Source organism: Cyanistes caeruleus, chromosome 11, assembly GCF_971803275.1.
Source record: "Cyanistes caeruleus chromosome 11, bCyaCae1.hap1.1, whole genome shotgun sequence".
Classification (NCBI taxonomy): Eukaryota; Metazoa; Chordata; class Aves; order Passeriformes; family Paridae; genus Cyanistes; species Cyanistes caeruleus.
The window spans coordinates 4,528,368-4,539,835 of NC_141711.1; the positions used below are offsets into that span (position 1 = coordinate 4,528,368).

Sequence of the window (11,468 nt, forward strand, 5' to 3'; positions counted from 1 at the left end):
GGCAGCCAGAGCATCGTGTCTTGCTGCTCTCCTGTCCCTGCCCAGCCAGAAGTCCACCACAAACATGAACCTGGAGAACACTGGATTTAAATAATCCCCAGTGCAGTTTTACTTCCTATTTTAGTATTTACTTTACTATTCCACATTTTTCTCAAGATATTTAGGCACCAAGCATTACAAGTATCATGGTTTCATATTCATGTTGTATTTTGCTGGTACTTTGTAGTGTTTGTCTGCATTACGTGGTGTTTTTTCTCTTTTCCCACAAATAAGAGATGTCTGCACCACAGCATAACCCTTGGGCAGCTCTATTCATATCTAAAGCCCTAGGATTTTTGGGAAGGGAAAAAAAAAATAAGATTATGTATTTATTCAGAAATTAAATGAGATTAATAATTTTGAAAAGCAATTTACAAATAGCAATCAGCCACTGCAATGAAGGTCAAAAGAAAAAGGACACATTAGCAATTGAATCTCTTCCCTTCCTTTAAAGTTTTAATGCTGCATACCTGTTAATAATGGGAAATATTCTTCTTCAAGAGTAGCATTTTCAAAAATTGGTAGGATCCTTTTGCTAATTCTAATCTTCTTTTAATAAAATAATTTGCTAAAAAGGATTATAAAAAAGCATGAAAATGAAAAGGCAATGGAAACGTACTGCCTATACAATAAATAGTTAATGTATTTTCTAAATGAATGATTTAAAATAGCTATTAAAGTAAAGAGAATGAGCTTATGTTTCTAGTAATGACTTCTCTGCCTCAGAATGAAATCTGTAAATCCCTGATTGCAATTTCACATCCCAAAAGAACAAGCAGTCCTGGGACCGGTGCTTATTGCCTTTATCATTAATACTAGCACACTACATATGTGATTTTTTATATCACTGGGTTGAATATTTAGATTTATACTTGTGTATGCTTTATATTTTAAATCCCACACAACCATTCTGTCATAAAAATAAAGCTCTCCTTCAACAAGGCTTTTTTGTACGTACATGCATACATGTATACACAGACTTTCAGTATAACTACAATTTTATTCATAAGAGTGCATAATGATTCAGGCTGTGATTGTTAATAAAAATGCATTTCTAACCATCAAATTTGAGTCTATTATTCTAAGTTAATTGCATTTGCCCTAAAGAGACTTGCGACTGGCTGTCAGCCTATTTGTGTCAGTTCCATTTTATTCATCAGTCAATCTTGTCTCCTCTTTTTTCACATCCCATATATTGATCAAATAGATTTGTTAGCATGCCTCTGCAGCTTTAAAAAAGTTTGTTATTTGTCAGGTTTATTTGATTACTATATTAGCGGAGTGTTATCTTAATTGTTATTTCAATAGAAAATAAATGCCCTTTGATAGTCCCACTAGATTCCCATTAAATATAATCCATATAACAAGTTAGTGGATGAAGTGAATGTGGTAAGAAAATAAACACATTAAGCCTGTTTTAAAAGGTGGCATTAATCTGCAGCTGCATTGTGCTTGATCCAAAAGACAGGAACAGAAATAAGTACAGTGTAAAACAATTTTGATAAACATCAGTGCCGTATCATTGCATATTATGCTATGTATAAAATACCTTAACAAAAAGATGTGTGATATAAAATAAACTGAGGTCATATCTGGAAGAATGGGGTTTGTGGTTATGTGTGAAATTGAACTGTATTAAATATGGCTTTTGACACTAAAAATTAGGCTGGAGAGGCAGTAAGGAAAGGGAGGTGGAAGTGCTGTTATAATATGGGGCAAATTTTTGGTAGGAAGAGAAAAAAGGAAAACCAGCTTGCAGAAAAGTATTTACTGCAGCAAAAAATAAGCATGTATGCAGGTAGCTTCTTCCTCCACAAAGGTGTGATACACTGTTTAATGAAATAAAGAGTTTAGCTAGATTAATATTTTGAACCAGCATCTTGTGCACATCAGTCACTCCATTTTGGTAATGAAGTCACAATACCAAAATTTTTACCTCAATCTTTTAAAAAGGGAAGGTGATGCAACCAGTTTTTCCTTATGAGTGTCTCAGAAACCTGTCTCTCATATCTTCATTATCAGCAAGGTTACATAACCCTGGCTCCCTGCCTAACCTTAAATCTAGGATCTGCCCAGCTGGTACCTGAACTTACAGTGTCAGAAATACCATCTCATTTTAAAAGATATGAGAAGTCCATATGTTTTAAGATAGCTACTCAAGATATGGAAACATTGATAAAAATTTTAGGAAACAAAATCTACTGCTTTACCTGAATTGAAGTACATTGACTGAACCCATTACTTCCTGAAACTGAGATGAAGAACCTTATGAAAAGCTAAATTTCTCTCATTTCTTTGGCCAGGATTAGTCAATCATCTGACTTCAGAGAATTTTGGGTTTTGGTTGGGATAATTATCTGTAGCCAGCTCCAGGGGGAAGGCATGGAGTAGGGACAAAACCAGACTTTCAAAAAAGCAGGTTTTTTCTGGCTTAATCTCTTCAGTTGAGGTAAGGTGACTTGCAGCAGGATGGGCTTGTCTTCCATTGATTTCTGTAGGAGTTCAGGCAAGATTGAACAACCAGCCTACCTATCAGGTAGAGCTGGAATGATGAACACCACCAAGGGGGACCTTTCTCTTTAGAGCAGGAGCATTTTTAAATGCCTATACCTGGCTGAGAATGCTTGAAAAATCCAATTCCCAGACTGGTTTTCATCTGGAACCTCTTTATCAGTATTTCATGCTAAACTACCGTGCTAAATCTTCAGATGCACTAAAAAAAAAAAAAAACCCTCAAATTTGCAGTCGTCCTAGAGCTGTTAGCAACACTCCTATGATTCAGAAGCACACGGTGTGATGATAGTTTCAAGCTAAACTGTTATGACCAGCTAGTATGGAATATAAACAGGAACAGATGAGAAGAATACAGCCTCAACGTTTGAGACAACAAAGAAAGAGTGAAATGATTGCTACATAAAAGACATTTCAAAGACCTCCCAGAAAAGCAGGCATAAAAATCCCCAATAAAAAGGCTCAGCAAGAAAACTGTCACACCCCCTAATCCTCAGCAGACTCTAACAAGATGTTCACATGAGCCAGAGATTGTCTCCTTCCCCAGAAGACAAAAGGCACAGAAATCAATACTGTCTAGCATAGGATTAGGAGGCAAGAGATAGATAAAAAGGATTCCTTAACCTTACAATTAGAAACCCCAACTCTCCAGCCAAAAAGATAATCAGAAACAGACTGCAAACCTGTGTCACAATAATTGCTGCATCTTTTGCTCTTTGAAAACTGATATTTTTCAGAAGATTTTTTTATAATTTATTGCCACCCCAAGAAAGGTTTTGATGGCCACTTAGCTACAGACAACTGCTGTGACCAAACCACAATTCAGCACACATGGCAATAGAATTATTTCCCAGTCTTTATGCTTTAACCACCTCCAACCAAGCAAAAATTATATTACCAATGCTTGTACCAACCTCCCAGTAAATAGTACCACTAAAAGCAAAATGATATGTAATGCACTACTTCTAACAAATGATCAGCTTACTGTGCCCTGAACCAAACACTTACACAGATTCTTCATGCCAAACCTGGCATAAGCATGTGCTCTGATTAAAAAGGAAACAACTTAGTTGTTATAACAAGCGTCTTTAGCTTTATTTGGTATTACTAATGCTTTTAAACAGAAGGCAGGGTACTGGCAAGAGTAAAAAACAGACTTGAAGGGGGAGGAGACCTGCAGGCTGGAAAGAAGCTGCAGTCTCCAAAGTCCGACCCTCCTGCTGCAGATAACGAGTGACCCTAAGCTGTGAGAGCTGGGGAAGTTTGCTGCACAGAAATTTCAGACTCTGAGGCTCAGCAAGGCAGCCACAAGACATGGACAATGACATTTACAAAGCCTATATTAGCTTACAGCAATGACTTCAGCACTAAATTATATATGCTTAGGTACTGTATGTTCCCACTTTACAGGGGGTTAATTAGCACAAGCTCTTATTGAGGGACAGTCAGAATTTAAGCAGTCAGCACATCCAATGTTACAAGACTTTCCTGGTCTTCCCTGGTACCAGCAGAGAGGAAAAGTCAAACAATTTCTTTTTTCTCAAAGCACAAAACACTTGCAAACCATCACTGCATGCTCCTGTGATCCTACTGTCTACTGAACCTTAAATTTCCTGCCTTAAGCTAACTTTCCATGGTCTTGTTCAGTGCAAGTTAGACACTACCTCAGAGCTGCCTCATGTTCTGTGGCAGATGAAATAATCCCTGTAAGTAAACTACTTGAAACCACTTAGAAAGAGGTTGGCAGAGATGCAACTTAAACCATTGTCATTTGTCATGGAAAGACAAACAAATCACCCTTCCCAGAAGAATCGTGACTCAAAATACACACATGGAAAAAGGCATGAATTTCTGTTCCCTTTTTAGCAAGCTCAAAGACAGCATAAAGCTTCTCTTACACATTCTTGGAGAATAAAAGGGAGAAATTATATCTACAGATTTCTAAGTAAATTTTCTGGACCTCAATCCAGATGGGAATAAGTAATTCCCTCCACCCACCCCAGAGGCTGCAGCCAGCAGGGGACCAGACAGAGCAACCCAGGCTGTGAATCAAGCAGGGTGGGAGCAGAGGGCAGTGTGGTCTGCACAGTGGCATAAACAAATTAATCCCTTCTCAGACACACAGCTCCCCAGGGACCCCATGTCCTGCTTGTGGCTGAGTGTCAGAGACTCACAAGCCTTTGCCTAGGAGCACACTCTTCTCCAAGCCACAAGAAGCTTCACTGCTGTCCAGCAGAAAGGCCAGCTGAGCTGGAATTGAGTCTGGGAATAGAACCATGGCATCCTGCCTGTTATCCGAAAGTTATTTCCAGGTAACGTTTTCCTCATTTTATAACAAAGCAAGCTACTGGTTAGCACTACTAGAAGCACAACCTGAGACACAATTTGTGTTCAGATCAAGATTTACCAAAGAAACTGCAAAACATTATTTCAGTGTGGCACAAAATCCCACATCCATCAGGATCACAGTGCCACCCAAATCAGTCATTTAGATGAGAACCACATCTTCCCCTCCAAAGAGAGGAGAAAGGCACAGTGCTACAGACATCACCAGGTTTTCAGCTCTGCCAGTTAGAAATTTAGTGATTCTCAGAGGCCATGGTGGTGAAAGACAATGCAAAAACTTGAAATACCTAAAAAGGTAAGAAACATTGCTATGCTGAAACAGAGAAATAAAAATGGGTGAGCTAAATTTAACCTTCCAACCTATCATAAACCCATGGTTCAGAAAACTAGACTAGGGTTATGTTCCACTATCTTCAAAAGTCCAGCATCTTTATCTGTACCCTTGATAGCAGCAGGGATGTAACAAAGCATACAGTTCATTACCAGCAGTTGCAATCATTTTAATGAAGGCTTTGCAGAATTAATGTTTTCATTTTGGTGTAGGAATCAGATACAGCACTTGATATGGTTTGCCCTGCAGCCAAACATTTCCATCACCTTTAATGGGCATTAGGATGTTCCTTCATGGATCGAGGCAGACTCATTTCATTGACCAGGTGCATAAAGAAAACTCAGACATGAGCTACCAAAAAAAAGACATCAAAAAAAAAAAGTTTACTCACTCAGAAACTCAGGGTTCAGTGCTGCATCAGTGAACCAGGATCCTGAAGCAGTCTCCACTCTTTTGGGTAAGACAAGATGTCTTGATTATATGAAAATTGCTGTGTTCCCAGGGAAAAACACAGAATTACAGAATCACTTTGGTTGGAAAATACATCCAATATCATCTTAGTGAGAAGCCACAGGACCTTAACTAAAGGGAAGGGGTATCTCCCAACTTCCATTAGGATTCATCTTTAACATACTTGCGAATTCTATTAGGGGACATAGCCTGACCTTTCTCTTTCCTCTGATAGCAGCACAGCTTTGAGGTGTTCACAAAACACCCATGTGGGATAACAAAGGCACATCACCAGTTGAGGAGCTTTTCCTGATTAGTGAAACTTTCTTTCCCCATTATTTTCTCAAACTGGGCAGCCCCTTAGAAACTCAGGTAAACCCTTCACCTTCTCAGCTCCTTCTCCCTACAGCACATAGGGCAGGGCATCACATCATTTCAGGTACTGAAGTAGCACCTTCCATGAAAAAAATTAGCTCAATAAGTCTAATTCCATTGGAGGATGGAAGCAATACTTTTTCCTTAATATTTTTCACCTGTTTCAGTCTTCAGCACATCTTTAAATTGAGATTATTTTTTGTGTCAATGGTGCTAAAGAAACATTTTGAAGTTTACTCAAAACAGAAGAAACACAAAAGTGCTGTGCAGGGGGCTAAGCCTAAAAAGTTTTAGGGCATGAGAACAAGCTTTTAACCTCACTGACATTTTTATGTGAAAATTGAGTAAGAACCCCAAAAGGGTCAGCTTAGGAGCCACAAAAAGGCTGCTTATTCCCATTTGCAGGATCTCAGTTTATTACTTTGGTATCAAGAAACCCTTAAGCTGCCTCCTTTCCAGGGCTACTAATTCTGCACATTACCTGGAGAGCTGCCATGATGTTGTTTGCCCTCTTTCCTCTATTTATCTACTAAAGGAGCAGCAAGGCCTGTGGTCCTCTCCCCTCCCAGCTGAGGATGTTTTCCTAACTGAGGCTTCTCATACGAATTAACACCATCTGAAAGCCTTTAGAATGGGGAGATATGCCAATTTATCTGCTTTCTACCCAGCCACTCCAGAAGTGGGTAATGCTTATTTGCTCCAATTACTTCTGAAAATGGCATTTGGAGCATCCCAGCTGGAGCCAACCCAAGAGACCTTCCAGATTTTGGCAGTGGCCCTCAGCAGTGCTCACCATGACCATTAACTGGGGTGTTCCTGATTAAAGGATGGGTACACCAGGCTGGGCAGCACCCACAGGCTGGGTTCTCCCAGTAGCAGTGAGCTGGCTGTGTTTGAAACCACATCATCCAAAAATTTTAGAAAGCACCATGATCCCATAAGGAATGGGCACCCAAGATTGTATTGTTGCAATCAAAAAGCCTACACCAAATGGATTCAGTACTTCATGGGGGCCTAGGAGAGAGCTGGGAGGGGTATTCTGACATAGGCATGAAGTGATAGATAAGGGGGAATGGCTTACAACTGCAGAAGAGTAGGCTTAGACTTGATATTGGGAAGAAATGTTTTACTGTGAAAATGGCAAGGAGCTGGCACTGGTTACCCAGAGAAGCTGTGGATGCCCCATCCCTGGAAATGTTCAAGACCAAGCTGGATGGAGCTTGTCTGGTGGAAGGTGTCCCTTCCCACGGCAGAGGGCTTGGAATAGTATGGTGTTTAAGGTTCCCTGCAACCCAAACCGTTCTATGACTCCAGTTGTGCTGGAAACACACATGATGCAAACTTTCTCTGCTACTCAGAGGACACTGATGAGGCTTTGGTAGGCAAGGTCAAGATGTTTACCTGCTCTGATAAAGCATGAGGAGGTAAACCATCCTGTGCAACTCAAGTCATTCAGATGGTACTTTTGGCATTCCCCCCCTCCTGCTTTTGTTCTGTCAGTCTGAAGAGAACAGCTCGTGTGATGTAATTTAGAATGGAGCTTTTTTAAAGCTTTCACTCAGGAAAAGCTTCAGGAGCTCTGGGGGTATAGCTTAGCTCGGAGAAATAGAAAGAAAGCAAGTTTGCATTGACAGCTTGATCCCAGAGAGAGGTGGCTGCCTGCTTGTCTAACAGGTCCTCTGGGTCTGGATGAGGCAGAGACAGAGGAGCAGTCATATTAAGTGAACGCGCGCTGCCAATGTTAAAGGAACAATTACCATTATTCTGCATAGTTCACTGTTTGCTACTGCTATTTCCTTCAATAAAACCTCTTTTCACTTGCCAATTGGAGCTTGTCATGTAACAATATTTCTTATGCACAATACACATACTAAAATGCCCCTGTGTTTTTAATACATTTATAGTTGTTAACAATAGCGGTACAGCGACAGAAAAAAACTGTACTTGCTTTGAATACAGAACAGACTGAAAAAAGAATAAACCAGTGGCCCTGCTCTGAAGGATTAATGGGGGTTAGATTTTGCCTAATCTGTGTTAAAATAGTGACACTGCCATTTGTTTGACACCCACTTCTTCCTCTCAGGGCCTGGGCTGTGACCTCCTCACTTGGAGGGGGTTGTACACCTGAGCCCTGTGCAAGACTTCAGTGATGATTTTGATGTCAGGGAGTGTTGAGGAGAGCACTGTGCTCTCACCTGCCCCTGTGCCTGGGCAGGAGATGGACAAGGGGTGCCACTCCTGTGGCCTTGGCAAGCCCAGCCTGCTGAAGGCTGCCCAAATCCTTCAATCCTTGTGTGTGGTGCGCAGGCAGGTGGGAGCTGTGCTACCCTCCAGCAGCACCCAAAACTCTGGTGCTCAGTGCCTGTATCAGGCTAACAAAACTCCCTGTGAATGCAGCTCCTGGTGAAGCAGGACAAACAGACAGCTTTGGGGAGATGGGCATTTTCCTGGGGCTGTGCAGCTCTGCAGCTCTCCTCCAAGAGCTCACACAATGGAGACATTGTGCTGCTGCTGCACTTGCCAGCATCACAAAGCCAGGTGGAAATGACCACAGTGAAGGAGCCACAGTGAGAAGAAATTATGTGTTTGCACTTCTGAGCAGGCTGAACCTCATATTTCATGCACCCAAAAGAACAAGCAGCTGTTCGGGAACCTTTGTATCACAATCATGAAGGAAACTTTCTTCTGCCATAAGATTTGTGTTTTCTAAGAACACTATTTTCTTCAGAACAAGTTAATATACACAGGAAAAGACATCTTGAGTGTTCCTGACTCTCCTACACTATCCAGGAATAGTGATAGACTGCGAGTTTAAACACATTCTTCCACTGCACAGTGAGAGAAGTGTGTTTAATGCTGTGAGCAGAACACTTACCATGTTTGCCTTTGCCAGAGCCGGCAAGACTACACCGTTTTAGGAGTACTTATTACATACATAAGTAACAGAGGATGTCATCTGTCTGCCCCCAGAATAGATGTTCTGCATCTTCGGTGCAGGGGGAAAAAGGGATTTGTGAAAAGATGCACAGCATGATACAACTTCTGCTTCAGATATTGCTAATTGCTTTATCTGTGGCTTTTTCTGAGGAGAAGAGCAAAGAAACCCAGAGAAGGCCACCATATTGGAGGCTGGTTTGGAGCCTGATCTGACCTCCCTGGATTTGTTTTCTCTGACATCTGGTGATACAGGATCAAGCCCTTGTGAAGATAAATAAGTAGTTTTCCAGCATGGTCCAGCACAGCCTGTTCTGCAACACCTGGGGAGGTGCTCAGATGGCAATAAGATTAATAATGTTTATTACAGTGTGCAAGTCCAGCTCCCAGTTGTGTTCCAGCATGGCATGCAAGCAAGAGAGAAACAAATGGAAGTGTTTGCTAGGAAAGTCTCATAGAAGACATAAGACTCACACAGATTGCCACTCACCATTGGGTTCAAATCAAAGAAAAGCTTTTATAACTTAGTAGAAGATATGGAGAGTTGTAGTCATATATTATCATGTGTTAATTTATCATCAGTAGAGCTCTAAGGACTGTCTGTGAGAAATGCTGCATCTTCTGTGATTTGCACCTCTGTTTCACAGCATTTAAAATGTTTGGATTTATTTTAATATATATGGGTTTGATGGTGTTCATATATGTGGGTTTGTTGGTGCTTCCCCCCACCAAATGAAAATGCTGACAGTCTCAGAGCTGCTGTGGCATTAGTGCTGTGCAAGGATATCTTTGTGACCATAACTATGTGTAATGCCTGCTTTGGGAATAAACTCTTGGCACATAACTTCAGTGTCATTCAGAAAGTGGCACAGTTGTCAAGGACCTTGGGACATGAAAGGAAGACATGCTGTCTTTTCATTGGAAAGTTCATGAATTCTGCCTAGAGATCCCTCTGATATTTTCACTTTTCAATACACAGTGCTTACCAAAAATAAAACTGAGAATTTTAAGTGCTTTCCAAATTTAATGACACAGAGTTTTACACGGAAAAAATTTCTTTTGTAATAAACTCAGCATTTTCTGTTTTATATTGCCTTATAAATTTCCCCAGCTAAAGAGTGAGCAATTACATGAGGATATCCATGGGTGAAACCTACCTTTAATTACTGTGCCAGCATATTAAATAAAGCTCCATCCACTTCTGGCTGCTCAGCTCAGGTTAGGATTTTGTTTCTGAAACTTGATCATATTGGCAGACAACCTTAACCTCATTGTGGGGTGAGTCATTAACCATGAGAGGAAGGAAGAGTGAATTAATGCAGCAGTGACATCGAGGCAACAACAACAATTGTGAAGTTTGTTTTTTCTCTGCTTTGGAAACAACAAGGTCAATTCAGATGAGACAATACATCAAACCTTCCAGTTTTACTCTCTTCAGTGAGGAATAAAGAGAATTGAAGAGGTTTGAGTTAGCCCTGCAAAACAAGAAGCTGTCCATGAGCACTGGGATGGATCTGCCCCAGCAGCCACTGAGGGGTGTGCAGGCAGCCCCATCAGAGTGTGGCCTCAGGGGCTCTGTGTGGTGCTGTGCATCCCAAATCCCAGCCTGGGGAAGAGAACAGGGACTGGCAGAGCCATGTGGTGACTGGAGTCACCTACTGATGTCAATAAAAGCAAACATTGCTAAGCCCTCCACTTGGAGGGGGAAGGACAGGGCTGTGTGTTTTCAGTTCAGGTTCAGTTTGTGACTTGTTCTGAGTTTCTTAATTATCCCTTTTAACAAAAGTCTTCAGAGTGCAGATTAAAACAAAACAAAAAAAAGAAACAAAATAATCTGGAAAGCAGACTTTAGCTTCATTTACAACACTACTTAGGGCTGTTTCATATAACAGGGCCACCACACAAGGTCCTCCCCATCCCTGGAGTGTTGAAGGCCAGGTTCCACAGGGCTTGGAGCAACCTGGTCTAGTGGAAAGTGCCCCTGCCCATGGTGGGTGGTTGGAACTAGATGGCCTTTCAGTCCCTTACAACCCAAACCACTCTAAAATTCAGTAAAACAAAAAAATCCACTCTGGGCTTAAATACAACTTCAGGTATAGCCACTCCATCTCAGTGACTTCCAGAGAGGATGATCTCTTTCAAGACCTGCTGGAATAACAACAGGGTGCCAGGATGCTCTGATCATGAAATTCAAAACAGGCAAAAGATTTTAAAAAATTACCTAACAGCAAGAAGCATGTGAAATGCCACGAGATCCTGCTGCTCCCTGGGTAACTCAAATTCCTGTAATAGATTTATCTCATGGATGCCATTTCAAAAAGTCATGACCACCAGGATAGAAATAAGGACCTAAAGAAAGATGTGACAGGGAAAGAAAACAGTGGCTGCAGGGGAATTTGGGAGAGCCAATCTACAAACAAGTCCTGAGGGCTCCAATAAGGCTCTCCTGAAGAGTGCACAGCTGTATCCCACATCCAGCCCC

At 41.2% G+C, this 11,468-nt stretch overlaps 1 protein-coding gene across 1 annotated transcript in view; it reads left to right on the forward strand.

Annotated features, from left to right (window-relative positions):
• MDFIC2 (MyoD family inhibitor domain containing 2) overlaps positions 1-11,468 on the forward strand; it is a 43,059-nt gene that overhangs the window by 19,497 nt on the left and 12,094 nt on the right. The window lies entirely within an intron of this gene.